The sequence below is a fragment of the Sus scrofa genome, chromosome 6 (genome assembly GCF_054392235.1).
Source record: "Sus scrofa isolate SSC_HxYL_T2T_F1_AM1 chromosome 6, Sscrofa_HxYL_maternal_Yorkshire_Landrace_v2.0, whole genome shotgun sequence".
Classification (NCBI taxonomy): Eukaryota; Metazoa; Chordata; class Mammalia; order Artiodactyla; family Suidae; genus Sus; species Sus scrofa.
The window spans coordinates 56797188-56811689 of record NC_139388.1 but is presented as its reverse complement, the minus strand read 5'-3'; the positions used below and the strand labels follow the sequence as shown (position 1 = coordinate 56811689).

Below are 14502 nucleotides of genomic sequence, written 5' to 3'. Positions count from 1 at the left end.
ACATCAAATAATTAAGCACAGTAATGAATTATAATCCTTTGCAGAAAATAAGAACTTGAGTTTATAATAGTGGATCAGACAAGAATCACCACTTGGGAGTTTTCTTGTGGAGCAGCGGGTTAAGGATCCAGTGTTATCACTGTAACAGCTTGGGTTGCTGCTGTGATGCAGATTCAATCCCTGGCCCAGGAACTTCCACATGCCACAGGTGCAGCCAAAAAAAAAAAAAAAAAATCATCACTTGATGCTAAATTTAGAGGGGAAGTTGTGATTAGGAGCAGAATTTTGCATGGAAATGAGCTGTCACTCCTCATATGACTGACTACTTGTTAGATGCAAAGGGAAGAAAAACAAACACTAATTATACAGTGGAGATAGTGGGCAATGTTTTGAGTAAAGAAAATTATCATCAAAGAGAATGAGAAGGACATCATGTGCTTCCAGATGTGATACCCCAGGAAGATACAATATCACTATGTAGTACAATGGCCTAGTATCCATGACCTCAATTTAATCACAAGGAAACATCAGACAAACACAAAATGAGCAAGGTTCCATGGGGCGGGGGGATCCTGAACTTAAAAAAAAAAAAAAAAAAAAATCAGTGTCATAAAGACAAAGAGTAGCTACGGAAAGGAGTTCCCACTGTGGCGCAACAAGATCGGCAGCATCTCTGGAGTGCTGGGACGTTATAGGCTTGATACCCTGGCCAGCACAGTAGGTTAAGGACATGGCATTGCTGCAGCTGCAGCATAGGCTCGGATCTGATCCCTGGCCTGGGGACTCCATATGCCTTGGAGTGGCCAAAAAAAAAGAGTAACTATGTAAATATTCCAGATTAAAGGAGGCTACAGAGACCTCATAACTAGATGCAATATCTGATCCTAGACTGAATTCTGTAGGGAGGGTGCAGGGACAGAGGAGGAAGGCTATACAGTACATCATTAGATCAATTAATAGCACTGGACTCTGATGGAATTAGATAAAAGTATTTTATCAATGTAAATTTATGAAGTAGTGTATAACTATCTTCGAGAAAACAGCCCTACTCAGGAAATATACACTGAAGTATTTAGAGGGAAATACTTGTATGTATATCACTGGTCCAAAAAAATTTACATCTATACATTGAGAGAGAGTAGGAATGCAAAGTGGGAGTTCCCATCACAGCTCAGCAGAAACAAAGCTGACTAGTATCCATGACAACGCAGGCTCAATCCCTGGCCTCGCTCAGTGGGTTAAGGATCTGGTGTTACAGTGAGCTGTGGTGTAGGTCGCAGACATGGCTTGGATCTGGCATTGCTGTGGCTGTGGCATAACAACAGCTACAGATCCAATTGGACCCCAAGCCTGGGAACCTCCATATGCTGTTAGGGTATGATTGTAAAAAGACGAAAAAAAAAAAAAGAAAAAGAAAAAAGAAAAAAAAAATACTAACTACAGGTGTATCTGGATAAAGTGTACAGGATATTCCTTCGTGGCTGCTTTTTTTTTTTTTTTTTTTTTTGGTCTTTTCTAGGGCCGCACCCACAGCATATAGAGGATCCCAGGCTAGGGGCCTAATCAGGGCTACGGCTGCCGGCCTACATAACAGCCACAGCAACTCAGGATCACAGCCGCATCTGCAACCTACACCACAGCTCATGGCAATGCCGGATCCTTAACCCACTGAGTGAGGCCAGGGATCGAACCTGTGTCCTCATGGATGCTAGTCAGGTTTGTTAACCACTGAGCCATGACGGGAACTCCTGTTATTTTTTTTTTAATTTATTTTTTTTGTCTTTTTGCTATTTCTTGGGCTGCTCCCGCAGCATATGGAGGTTCCCAGGCTAGGGGTCGAATCGGAGCTGCAGCCCCCGGCCTACGCACAGCCACAGCAACGCGGGACCCGAGTCGCGTCTGCAACCTACACCACAGCTCACGGCAACGCTGGATCCTTAACCCACTGAGCAAGGCCAGGGATGGAACCCGCAACCTCATGGTTCCTAGTTGGATTTGTTAACCACTGCGCCACGACAGGAACTCCTTTTTTTTTTTTTTTTTTTTTTTTAAAGGGGTATGAATATGGGGTCGTTTCCCTGACAAGAACATAAGCTCTGTGAGGATAAGGCCCAATGCTGCCTTGTTCACTTCTGTGTCCTTAGGCTATGACAACATGTTTGACACAAACATTTACTGAAGGAGTGAATAAATGACTGATTATTTTAGCATATTAAAGAGTTCCTAAGCCCAGCCTTTAGATATAGGAAAGCCTTGCTGGGGAAACTTCATCTCAGGTGAAACCTGAAGCAGAGGGAATAAAATGTGCAAAGACTCCTCTCTCCCCAGAAAAGAACATGATCCCACTGGAGAACCAGCTGAAATAAAGAGTATGTGGGGGGAATTCTCGTTGTGGCTCAGAGGTAGTAAACCTGACCATGAGGATTTGGGTTCAATCCCTGGCCTCGCTCAGAGAGTTAAGGATCCAGCGTTACTGTGAGCTGTGGTGTAGGTCGCAGACATGGCTCAGATCCCTCATTGCTGTGGTGTAGACTGGCAGTTACAGCTATGATTAGAACCCTAGCCTGAGAATTTCCATATGCTGTGGGAATGGCCCTAAAAAAAAAAAAGAAAAAAAAAAGTGTGAGGAAGAGATGAATACAATGCATTAGTAAGTAAGCAGAGACCAGATTAAGTCACTTTCAATGGGTTTGAAATCCTTCCCAAAAGTTATGAGGAACCACAGAATGTGGCTGAGAAGTGACACCTAAAGGGACCTAAAGTTTGAATAGCTGAAGTAACGAAATGTTATATGAGTTGCTGCAAGCTGTGGTGTAAGTCACAGATGCAGCTCAAATCTGGCATTGCTGTGGCTGTGATATAGGACAGAAGCTGTAGCTCCAATTAGACCCTTAGCCTGGGAACCTTCATATGCCGCAGGTGCGGCCCTAAAAAGAAAGAGAAAAAAAGAAAAAAAAAGTGAAATATGTAGTCTTTGGCTGCCTCTACATAAATGATCTTATGGCTACTACAGTTTATACTGCACTGCAATCTACTTACACAAATATGATTGTATAATTGCTAAACCTGTAGCCAAATAAAGAGTCTTCTGAAACAGTCCCAAAGGGAAGAATTCATTTATTTATTTATTTTTCTTTTTAGGGCTTCACTCTAGGCATATGGAGGTTCCCAGACTAGGGGCCAAATCGGAGCTGTAGTCACTAGCCTACACCACAGCCACAGCCAAGCCAGATTCAAGCCAAGTCTGCAACCTGAACCACAGCTCATGGCAACACCGGATCCTTAACCCACTGATCGAAGCCTGGGATCGAACCTGCATCCTCATGGTTACTAGTCAGATTCATTTCCACTGATCCACAATGGGAACTCACCAAAGAGAAGAATTTAATATAAACAAACAGAGCAATTTTCTTTTGAATCTCATTTACACTTGGTAGGAATTCAGTATTGCCACAACCTTAATATTTTTTGTAAGCCTATCTCAAAAGAAAGACCACCGGAAGTCAGACCACGACACGTTACCCTGACTGATACCAGGCAGCAACAACTGCGAAAGCATAATTGTCCCCTAGAATGATAACCTCAAAAGGTCTTTCCCAAACATCCATATCTTCCTCTGATAACCCAGAAAGCCAAACCCTCTATGGAAACAAAATGCAGCTAGATGTAGTATGTAAGAATTGTCTGACCATTTTCAAAAGAGAAGTATCAATGCCTCTGAACAATCACCTCCAGATAACCTAAAGGCACACTCTTAGAGAAGCCAAGTTCCAGACTTCAGCAGGAGCAAGCAGGCATCTATGAGAAAGGTGGTGGCGGGCGGTGGCGGGGTGGGGGGGAAATCAATCTTCCTCATGCCCCACCTTCCCTAGATGATTGCTGACATAAGTAAATAATAAGATGTTCAAGAGCATCTAAAGCATGTTTACATACATCCTCTAAAATACCTGAAAGGGAAAGAGTTGTACAAAATCAAAGTGCTTTTTGCACATTACTCTGTAGTACACATACACAATTTTTTTTGGTCTTTTCTAGGCCTACACCAGAGTCACAGCAACACGGGATCCAAGCCACCTCTGCGACCTACACCACAGCTCAGGGCAACACAGGATCCTTAACCCACTAAGCGAGGCCATGGATTGAACCCGCAACCTCATGGTTCCTAGTCGGATTCGTTAACCACTGAGTCACGACAGGAACTACTACAACCTTTTTTTAATGGACTTGAGTTTAACAGCACCTCAGGTAGGAATGCTGATAAAGGTTTAAGGAAATCAAGGGTGCTCACCTAACAAGCCCTTCTCTATCAATTCCTCATCCCAGGGTCTGGCAGGACTCAACCTCATTTGACCAATCTTGAAATGCAACCTGGCAACATAGGTCCTAATTCAAGCAACTGCTGCATGCAGCTGGCAAATCATCCCACTTACCCTCTGTAAAATGGGCAGAATAATCGCTGCAGAAATCTCAGGAAAACAAAACCCCAAGAAATAAAGAGATCAGTTCAATTCTGAACTAAACTGAAATGCACACTACATTCAACACCTTGTTATTTACAATTTTTTTTAAATGGCAGGATATTCTATTTAGTCTATTCAAGTCAGAGTCTCAGTTATCTGAAAGATGCTAAAGAAAACAACACTCTCAACTCTCAAGAATGTAGCAACTAATACTTTAAACCCAAAATGCTTTATAAAAAAGCTGTAAGAAATAAGAATTGGCTGGCATGGGAGCGGTTAATTTTTGGACACCTGGTAACTTTCCACTTGTGAGAAACCTAATAGTATCCCTGGTATAAGAAAGCTCTTTTTACACATCTGTCTTTGATGTCTGGATAATGCAGTTTTACTAGTTCCTCAATTGGACTGAATTACACAGTAAACAAAGACTGTTATAAATCTAAAAACGTCTCAAACCCTTGCTTTAAAGGAAATAACCTTAAGTGCTTGGTCGCAAACACGTTCAACTTTTCTAAGAGGTGGGTTAAAAAAAATGAGCTGAGTCACTGAATTTAATGATCTGAAGGCCACAAAGAAAGAGAAAGCAGAAGACAGGGCATGTCCAAGACTTCACAATGTCTTCAGAGTTTAAGTCTGACGGAACCAGTGTTCGTAGTGGGCAACTAAGATACTCAAAGAGCAATGTCTGAACATCCACTCTAATTATCTGCCAATACTAATCCTTTTGAAACTGAAGAGTTTCAGCAGAGGAGGAAAAAAGTATTCTTTAAAACAGTTAATTCCTTTTATCTTCAAGCTTTACTGAGCTACTTACATTTGAAAAACAAAAACACTGAACCTAACATACAGTTTCATATTTTAAGCCATAAATCAAGAAAGGAAATATTCAGAAAGGAAAATATGCCAAGAATATTTTCAATTCTTGTCACAAATGTATGCTGAATTAAAACATAATGCAAACATCTGAGAGCTTTCTTAGAACCTGTCACCAAGCTTCCAGAGTTGCCTTGTTTAACCAAGAAACTAATGTCCCCAAGAGCCCCTCAACTGGAAGGTAGGAGGAAGGGTGTTTTCTTTTTTAACACCTCCACAACCGCACCCAGGGCCAGAAGTGGTAACATTCCCAAGATAGTACACATTTCATAGGACACAGAAATGCCACGGTGATCAGGCACTACTATGACTGCTAAAGCTCATACTGTCAACAGCTCTATCTGTGTTTCACCCTCCCATCCCGCAACCTCCCACATCCCACCACTACCCCACAAGAGGAGATGTTTCTGAGCTCTGTGATCTGGAGTGCCCTGTTAAGACGCAAACACCATCATTCATAACCAAAACTACTATCTCTGTGAGAAGAGCCAACAAATCCTGAAAATACATTTTGTTTCAAACAACCATACACAGAAAACACCATCAAACTAATAATATAATATTGTATAATTATATAATATTATGTGATGATATAAGGAAATAATTTCACAGCAAGGCACTAGGCAAAGGGAGCAAAATCCTTGTTACCATAATTTTTCTTAATTCCAATAGGAGTAAGGAATGGAAATATGCACTGTAACTAACAGAAAGCAGAGCATTTTCTAAATGTCCTTAATACCTCATACTTTTCAACACATTAAATTTCTGCATGGATTTTCAAAGCTATGAATTACCATCAAGAGTTGGTTAAAATGTTTGCATTAAGTAGATACATGCTAAGACTCACTGCTCCACAGAGGGGAGAGGAAAAACAAAAAAAGGGGAGAGGGAATCTACAGGAAGCATTTTCCCTGTAAACAAGAGAAATTCCTTAAGGAGAATTTTTCAGAAGAATTAAAATTTTCCAAACAGGCCAGGAAAGATGGCATATAAAAAAGCTCTAGTAAGAAGAGACTACTACTCTCTGATCTAGTGAATCACTGAATTTAAATAATCTTTAAAAACCCAATGTTTTCATTTTCATGTTAAATGTTAAAGTAGATTTTCTTAAGGTTTTTGTTGGTTTTTCCCTTTACAAAAAGAAATTAAATAATCATTGGAAATGGAGTCCAAGGTCCTCATTTATCCAATCCATTCACCTGTGAAATCCAGATAAATTTACAGAACCTTAAAGTTAGTGATGCGCACACAATGTGTCAGAGTATTTAGCTATAAATAGGAATTACCATCTTTATGATACAGGGGGAGTCTTCATTTCCTCTGTGTGATTTGTTGAAACATGAAGAAATGCCCTTTTTCTTTTTCTGCTCATCTCTTTACCACGAGAAGTATCTTTTGAAATGACTACAACAAACTCAACAAGCACAACACGGCCTCTAACAATAAATAAAAGGAAAGGTAAACACTTCGATAGCCCCAGTTACAGAACAGCTAAATTGTCCTTCCTTCATAATATTTTGGAGAAGTTAACCATTTTTGCATTTCCCTTGTCTCTAATCCTTAGAATTGAGAACTGAGATGTCCACAACCAAATCAAACACATATTTACCTCTGAGATGTGATAAAAGAAAGAAAAAATGGAGCACTTTCCTTGCTGGTGTGAATCTAATAATTTGAGATACAATTTTTTCTTTTCGTTTTATGGCCACACCTGCGGCATATACAAGTTCCCAGGCTAGAGACTGAATTCAAGCCAGAGCTGCAACCTATGCAGAAACTGTGGCAACGCCAGATCTTTTTACCTGCTGTGCTGGGCTGAGATAGAACCCACACTTCCTGGGCTGCTGCAGTCTGATTCTTAACCCACTGTGCTACACTGAGAATGCTGAGATACAGTATTTTTAATTAAAAAGCAACTAGACCACACTCAATAAATGGCATAGACCATTTCTTGGGATCCAGAGAAAGGAAGAGATCATTCAGACCTGGGGTAGGGTAGGAACAGTGTCAGAGCAGATGTAATTAAGTTTAAATTAGTACATAAAACTGGCAGGGCTTGACGAGATGGCCCAGGAACTCTAAAGACATGAAAAGGTATGACTGGTGGCGACCAAAATGAAAAGGCACCAGATATGTTTTGGGACAGACTGACTGGCACAGAATTTTCATGCATGAGCAGCATAAGACAAGAAGGGCATCAGGGCTCAGACCATGAACAGACTGAACTTTTACCTGTGAGAATCTAATATGGAAATACTCTTTTATTCCACCAGTGTTATTTATGGTGGGTAACACTGCTACCTTAACTCCCTACCCAACAAATTCACACAGTCTAAGAGCTGATTATCTTACATGAAAGAAAACACCATTTGAATACGGCAATTGTGTTTTTACCGTTCAGTCCAATACAGACTAAAATAATATGGAGGGGAAGGGGCAGAAAGCGATGGATTTACGAAGGAAGCAAATAGCAAGTATTTGCCCAGAATAGTACTGGGAGTTGCTCCCACTAACAGGGGCCACACCCACCCACCCCTGTTTAGTATATGAGGGAGGATTTCCTCACAGTCACAGAATCTCACTCATCCAAGGCTCTGGGTACAGGAAATCTTTGAAATGGGTCATCAGGATCTTTGGAAAGACTGATTTAAGTGTTTAGCCATCTGGTTTTGAAACATGTAATCTCATACAACAGATGCGCTATTCTTGGACACTGGCTATGTGTGTGCATTCAGCTCTTACTATACCCTATGCAAACTCAATGGACAGCACTTTCCAGAGAGTCTAATGATGAAAACACAAAGGGAGCAAAAACAGTTTTCAAGGACTGATAACTCAGATGTCTGTTTTGAAAATAATCTGGCCTAAAGTTAATTTTTTTAAAGAACAGCTACGGAAGATTCTCTGACATTACATTTATAATTTTTACAAATGTCCCTTAATTCTCCTCCTGATCCCTCAGCCCCACCCCCTGGTAAAGGTACCTCTGAATTTCCAGGGTAGGAAAACACAGTCCCAGCCAGCACACACAGAATAAAGCAAATAGCCCATACTTCACCCTGACGCAGTTCTCAGGCAGAATTCTACAAGCCAGTCCCAACGAAACAAAATTCCAAAGCCAAGTTATTCACAGGATGAAATCAAATTTCCCTGATGAATGAAGGGAGTTGCTTTCAGCAAAAGCACTTCCTTAAATGTTATCCTCTGTAGCGCTCAGGTGCTCCTGAGTTCTGATCAGCCTCTCGGATCAAAGCAACCACAAAGAAAGATAAAACCAAAGGCTGAGAAATCTTTCTTCACTGATGCAGGACAGTTTCTCTGAGTTACCTATATTAAGAACACCACCACCACCACCACAGGATTTCTGAGAACCTCCAAAATATTCCACACCAAAGGAAATCCAACACCAAGGCCAGCTGGAAACTAAAGTTACTCGAATACACCTCCTTGGTATCACAGCCTATCTACCGTTAAAATACAGTGAGATGAGATTCCTACCAAACCCAAAATACAAAAACACAGCTAAGTTTTGCCTTTGAATTTCCTGGTATTCAGGCCAAGTCTACATTTATTTTTATTTTTTTACTTTTTTGCTTTTTAGGGCCACACCTGAGGCATATGGAGGTTCCCACACTAGGGGCTGAACTGGAGCTGCAGCTGCTGGCCTATGCCACAGCCACAGCCATGTAGGATCCAAGCAGCATCCACGACCTACATCATAGTTCACTGCAATGCTCCATCCTTAACCCACTGAGCAGGGCCAAGGATGGAACCTCGTGGTTCCTAGTCGAGTTTGTTTCTGCTGTGCCACAACAGGAACTCCCCTATATTTATTTTTGAAATGGTAAAGAAAACCCATAAAATTATTTCAGCAATTGCTTCTGAGCACTTTGATCTATTCGATTTTTTTTTTAACTCAGTAGGAAAAAAAGTTCTTTTTGAAAGAACATTCTCCAAAAAAAAAAATTTCTCTGAATATACAGAAGTGGGGGCACTCTCCAGCCAAATGTGTCTTATAGAGAAAGAAACCGGCATTTCTGTCAATGAGAAAAATGGGCTGGCTTATTTTCAAGTCCAACAGTAAGCCTCACTATTCTATTCCCTTGGTGGCGGTCTAAGATGACATGGAGATTTCAGCCCATTATTTCTAAGTATTTCTCACTACTCAGTTGCATTATTCTACAAATTGCCAGTGCTAAAACAGACTACTTCAAGTAATAAAAGTTATGCCACATGTATAAACCTTTTTAAAAGAATGGATGGTTTTATTTAAAGTTAAAATTCATGGGGGAAAAATGTAATTGTAATGTATACATGTAAGGATAACCTGACCCCCTTGCTGTACAGTGGGAAAATAAAAAAAAAATTATAAAAAAAAAAAATTTCACCTGTACTGAAGATAAGAACAATGGTCAATCACACAGAAACAAAACAGAACAACTTCTAAATTCAGCAAATTTAAATGGGCAACAATTTGAATTCATAGACTAAAGAACTTATTTAGGAGTCACACTAGCAGAATCAATACTTTTTTGTATTTCTCCTTTTCATTTTCTAGACTCCACATTTACTTACATACTTGCCTTGTTTCAAATCAAAGTTAAAAGCAGAGCTCTGAGAGAGATGAAAAATAAACAATCACACTACAGAACATGGGAAGGAGAGGAGCCTGGTGTCAGCACGAAATTACACCCTAGGCTCAATTAATCATTTTTGAAAATCTGCTAAATTGAAGTGTTTATCTCTATCTTCTAGAGGTGATGGATTCGTGACTTGACATGTTTAAAATAAAATGGATTTTCTCGGAGTTCCCATCGTGGCGCAGTGGTTAACGAATCCGACTGGGAACCATGAGGTTGCAGGTTCGATCCCAGGCCTTGCTCAGTGGGTTAAGGGTCCGGCATTGCCGTGAGCTGTGGTGTAGGTCGCAGACTCGGCTTGGATCCCGCATTGCTGTGGCTCTGGCGTAGGCTGGCGACATCTCCGATTCGACCCCTAGCCTGGGAACCTCCATATGCCGCGGGAGTGGCTCTAAAAAAGGCAAAAAGATGACAAAAAAAAAAAAAGCATTTTCTGAATGAAAAGATGATACATGTAGGCACTATTAACAAAAAGCTATAAAAATATTATTTCCTATTGAAATATCTATCACTTCAACATCTGAAAAGCATATTTCAGATTCCTACTTTGAGACTAGGAAAGAAGATATGATAGAAAAAAGACCTGAGTGGAGCTTCTGCTCTCTCTCTTGACTTGGGTTGGTTATAGGGCCAGGGTATTCACTCCTTCCTTCCTTTGTCTTTTGTCTTTTTAGGGCCACACCCATGGCATAATGGAGGTTCCCAGGCTAGGGGTCCAATCAGAGCTACAGCTGCCAGCCTACACCACAGCCACCGTAATGCCAGATCCAAGCCATGTCTGCGACCTATACCACAGCTCACAGCAACACCGGCTCCTTAACCCACTAAGCGAGGCCAGGGATTGAACCCGTGTCTTTATGATCTTATGTTCGTTAACCACTGAGCCATGATGGGAACTCCTCACTTCCTAATTCTTCAGACTTTACATGCTTTTATATATTTTTCTCTATAGTTTTAAAAAAGGATATGAAGAAACACAAGTTCACATAAATAGCAAGTAGAACTGCGATTTGAACATGGCTCTCTGAACCACCGGAATACATTCTCTCCCTTCTAGGCCTCTGCTTGGGGTCAGCATGTCAAACAGATGACCCTAAACCTAAAGTAGCAATGAGAACAACGATGAGGAGCAGTGCCTGGAGAGCCGGGATGTTTAACTGGCAGATCTTCACGGCTATGGAGAAGGCTGAACAGGTGGGACATCAGACCTTCCAGCCTTAAAACAGAGCAACTCAATTTGATCTGTTTTATATGGTGGGATTCCACATAAAAAGAAAAAAAAAATTCAAGTTCTACAGTTAAAAAAAAAAAAAAAAAAGCCATTTACTGATCAGATATTTGGTTGTCTAACTCCCAAGATTGTGCCAAAAGAGAGTTAAAAAGGCTCTTTTCTCCTCTCATTCAAGAAACTTATGCAGGAGTTCCTGTCGTGGCACAGCGGAAATGAATCTGACTAGGAACCATGAGGTTGCAGGTTCGATCCCTGGCCTCCCTCAGTGGGTTAAGGATAGGGTGTTGCCGTGAGCTATGGTGTAAGTCGAAAATGAGGCTGGGATCCCGCATTGCTGTGGCTCTGGTGTAGGCTGGTGGCTACAGCTCTGATTAGACCCCTAGCCTGGGAACCTCCATATGCCACATGTGTGGCCCTACAAAAGCAAAGAAAACCCCCAACCCCCCCAAAAAAAAACAAACAAAAAACACCTTATGCAGATTAGTGACTGTGTAAGAAACTAGTTAAAGAGAAAGGAAACAATTTAGCTACTAAGAGATGAAGCCTGGTATAACAGGCCTAAGTCTGACATCACCCCACCCCCAATCCCCTACCCCCTCGACCTGTCTTCCCACTCTATCATGCTGCCCTGGCCAGAGAACTTGAATGAGAGCGAAAGACATGCATGGTGGGAGAGGTCAGGGGCAAACCTGTGTGGTGGCCTGTCACAGTAAGCAGAGTATGGACTTCATCCTCTGAGAGACCCCCTGAACTCTGAGCCAGAATGGCATGGTAAGTCTAGGTTAAAAGAGGTAATTCTGAAAGCAGTATCTCTCTCTGCTATTCTACCCCCACCCTACTGGGTAATGCTTTCTGTACAAGGCCACTTCAAACCTGGTCATAATAAGCACCATGAAAAACAACTGCTTATGATGGAAACACTGACACAGTGGTGGTGTAAGACACCCTTTGAAAAGCCTTGTCCGGGCCCAGTCTTTGTAATTTAGTGGCGGCTCACAGGAAGTGCCTGAGAGCCAGATTCTGACTATGCTCAAGGCCATAATTTCCTTCCCATACTTAAACCGATGACCCTATGTCTCACTGTCAAGGGAGTGGGCCAAGGGGAAAGGGCAGATAAATAAGAAGCAAAATCTGAAGAAAACTGGCCAAAAAAAAAAATTCCTAAGATTTTTCCTGAGATTAACAACTAAAAAGACTTCTAGATGAAACAAAAGCCCCTTGGACACAGACCTGGGGAGAGCTGGTAGCCAGGTAATAGATACGGAAACTGAAGAGGAAAACGGAAGTCACAGCAGCTGCTGTCAGGCTTGTGCTCTAGGAGAGGCCGCTTCCCCATGTACACCCCCGCTGTTTCCACACATGACTCTGCCACCGGCGGGTGACAGAGATGATAAGGTTAATTAAATCCTAGAATCCAAATGATTGGAAAGGGGACAAAAAGGAGTGTCCTTCAGCCAGTACCGTTTACTAAAGCTACAATCTCTGTCCCTCTCCATGTGTATACCTTCCTGAGATTCTGGTATATGTTCCATACAGTACCTAACCACTGCCCGCTACTTCAGGATAAATTTCAAACTATAAAAGTAACATGTCCTGTCAGGGAGTCTAAAGATAACTGAGGGAGCTCCCGTCGTGGCGCAGTGGTTAACGAATCTGACTAGGAACCATGAGGTTGCGGGTTCGGTCCCTGCCCTTGCTCAGTGGGTTAACGATCCGGCGTTGCTGTGAGCTGTGGTGTAGGTTGCAGACACGGCTCGGATCCTGCGTTGCTGTGGCTCTGGCGTAGGCCGGGGGCTGCAGCTCCGATTCAACCCCTAGCCTGGGAACCTCCATATGCCGCGGGAGCGGCCCAAGAAATAGCTAAAAAGACAAAAAAAAAAAAAAAAAAAGATAACTAAGAAAACAGAAGTTCCCGACATGGCTCAGTGGTTAGCGAATCCGACTAGGAACCATGAGGTTTCGGGTTCAATCCCTGGCCTCTCTCAGCAGGTTAAGGATTGGGTGTTGCGCGGGGTGTTGTGTGAGCTGTGGTGTAGGTTGAAGCACAGCTGGATCCCGTGTTGCTGTGGCTGTGGTGCAGGCCAACAACTGTAGCTCAATTAGACCCCATGCCTGGGAACCTCCATATGTTACAGGTACGGCCCTAGAAAACACACAAAAAACAAATAAATAACCCTAAGAAAACACTCATGATCATATAAGGAATTTAATAAAAGGCGTTTTCTGTAAAATATGAGCTTCATGATTTTCCCTTAGATAACAGACCAGAATAGTAACTACTTCCTCCTTATCAACCACCATTCCTTGAAAGTCCTTGGCCAGTAATTTTCATGAAAACTAATGAGTCATCTCTTAGAATACTTCAGCCCTCAGACTAAAGAAGGAAAACAGGTCCAGCCTACTCTTCCATGACAGCTGTCCTACCTACTAAAGGAAATTATCTTGACCTCATGTATTTGGCTGCTATTAAGAGAACCATGTCTCTGAGTTCAAATTATCAAATATACTCATGTCAGGTGACAACATACCTTCCTCAGTTACACAGGCACAGAATGTCCACAGTTTCATCCCAACATAAATCCACTGAGTGCTTCCTTTGTTGACCTTACCCCCTACTCCCCGGGTTTATGTCACAGCTACTTTGTTTAGAAAAGTCTCAACAACAAGTCAAAAGCAGTGTACAACAAATAGCTACTGATTTCTAACTCACACTGGTAAGAACAGAATAGAAAAACATTACCATTTTAAAACTTTGCCAGCAGACTGACTTTACCTACAGCATTATCTGTATTAAAATCTTAAATGACAACTTTTATAACACAGCTAATGTGACACAGCCTGTAGAAGGCAGAGCATTTGGTGCTGAACAGAGGTGACTTAACCCAGCTCCTTCACTTTCTGCACATATCTTCCCAACTCCTCAAACCACTGACTTGCTCGTACATCCAACTATTCAATTTTCTGCTTAGAAAATCCACTAGTGTAAGAGAGCTGGTCAGGGGCTTAATTTTGCTATCCATACCAGGATGACCCCTCTGATTATCAACTCCCCTAAAGAGCACAGTTATCAGCACGTCAACTTATAAGCCTTGTTTATACCAAAATGCCCCATCAAACATACCAACCCTTCAGTCTTCCTCATTAAGGACATCCTGAACTACACTCGGATAAAGAGATGACAAACATTCTCCTGAGCCCTTTTCCCCAGTGAAGAATCTTACACAATAGAGTATAGTGGACTTTCTCACTTTTTTACTTTCGGGGGAGGGGGGGGGATTTTGTAATACTTTGTCAGCCC

General features: G+C 41.8%; 1 protein-coding gene across 1 annotated transcript in view; it reads right to left on the bottom strand.

Moving 5' to 3' along the window:
- The window catches only part of ARHGAP35 (Rho GTPase activating protein 35), a 129438-nt gene that overhangs the window by 87037 nt on the left and 27899 nt on the right, over nt 1-14502 (bottom strand). The gene's annotated exons all lie outside the window — the stretch shown is intronic.